This window comes from Aplysia californica, unplaced genomic scaffold, assembly GCF_000002075.1.
Source record: "Aplysia californica isolate F4 #8 unplaced genomic scaffold, AplCal3.0 scaffold00016, whole genome shotgun sequence".
Classification (NCBI taxonomy): Eukaryota; Metazoa; Mollusca; class Gastropoda; order Aplysiida; family Aplysiidae; genus Aplysia; species Aplysia californica.
In genome coordinates, this window is record NW_004797286.1 from 943,921 (window position 1) to 945,464 (window position 1,544).

At 41.1% G+C, this 1,544-nt stretch overlaps 1 protein-coding gene across 1 annotated transcript in view; it reads right to left on the reverse strand.

The window, feature by feature from the left end:
* Nucleotides 1–298, reverse strand: part of LOC101861409 — a gene marked incomplete at its 5' end in the record, with an annotated part of 4,872 nt that extends 4,574 nt beyond the window's left edge. The window contains 1 exon segment of the mRNA XM_005090374.3: nt 257–298.
* Nucleotides 299–1,544: the final 1,246 nt, after the last annotated feature.

Sequence of the window (1,544 nt, forward strand, 5' to 3'; positions counted from 1 at the left end):
TTGTGGCTAATTGGCTAATACTAGATCTAGATCTAGATCTAGAGTCTAATACTTATGTGTATCTGACTGCAGGAAAAACTACTGCAGTTTGACCCCGTGCTGTAGGCGCAAGCAGTGCATCTAGATCTAGATCTAGATCTAGATTCTAGATCTCTAGATCTAGATCTAGATAAGAAATCTAGATTTATCTGTGTGCTGGAGTGAAAGTAAAAATTTACCAATAATATATTACGAATCCGAATATATTAAACTTCACCTTTCTGAGAAGTTCAGTGAGTAGGCTCAACTCAACAGGGAGCTAAAAATTAAACATCCAGACATCGAGTCGTCTACGTAGATCCAGAACCGGTACAAAGTAAACAAACAACTGGATGTTTCGGACTTCCGGGAATTCCTATTCTTAGAGTAATAATAACATTAATATGTCAGCACAAATTCTTGGAATACACGAAGGGAAATAACTACAGCGACACGAGTAAAAATAGAATAATCACGGTTATCTTATCCTGATTCAATATGGTGAGCTGTTCATTTTTACCTGTTCAAACGTGAATACCGAGAAGAAAAAAGTAATCTTCAAAATAGAACAAAGAAATAAGTTTTTGCTGAGCTTGGCTTAACCTACATCTAAAACCTCTTTCGACGTTCGGTAGTTTAGTAAATTGACAATTTCCGTGGCAGCATCTCCCTTAAACACCCGTTTGCGAGAAACAGTCCTAACAAAAGAAACAAAACAAAACAAAAAACCCTCTTTTTTTGTGCTTATGTATTGTCTGTGCGTGAAGTAAACAGAGAATATCGCTGTCTCGAAAAATAAACCGATCTGGTACTACAAGATCTGCTTCCGTCCTTGGTTGATTATCGACTTTTCAGAGTGGAGAAAGGTCTGGGGTGGCCCGAATAGACGCGGGGATATGGGTATGACGTAGTGTAGTTAAATTTAGTTTTAGTAAGGTTTTACGGAGCTCGCAACTGCATACCGTCATATATGAGCGCTAACGGTTGGATGTAAACAGAGAAGTCCAAACGTGGAATCAGGCTTACTCCGCTCACCCCTCTAGCCTCAACAGCACAAAGTCTGCTTCAACTATCACGGCACCCCGGAAATAGCAGTTCACAAGAGAGTGACAAACATACAAAAGAAGTAGAGGAAAACGACGATAGTAAGGATGAGGAAAGAAAAAGCAGCAGTACCCCATATGTTGTTCTGGCACAGCATGAGCATGACATTGATAAATCAGCCTATTTACAACTATAATGTGCATAAGAACATGTTAATATCCCCCTTTGGGAATGGTCTAAAGACACTAAAGTCAGTAGCACTGCCCTTGGGGGGGGGGTGTGGTGTTTTTTTTTTTTAGGGCCTTTGTTCTTCTACTCGTGTTTTTCCCCCCCCCACACAGACACGTTCCCCCCCACCTCAAACCCTCTTTTTTTTTGGGGGGGGGGGGGGGGGGGCGTGCGTGTTGTATGTGTGTGTATTTGTGCACGCAAGTGAGTGTGCATTTTGATGCGGTGTGCGTGTGTGAGTAAAATTATTTAAA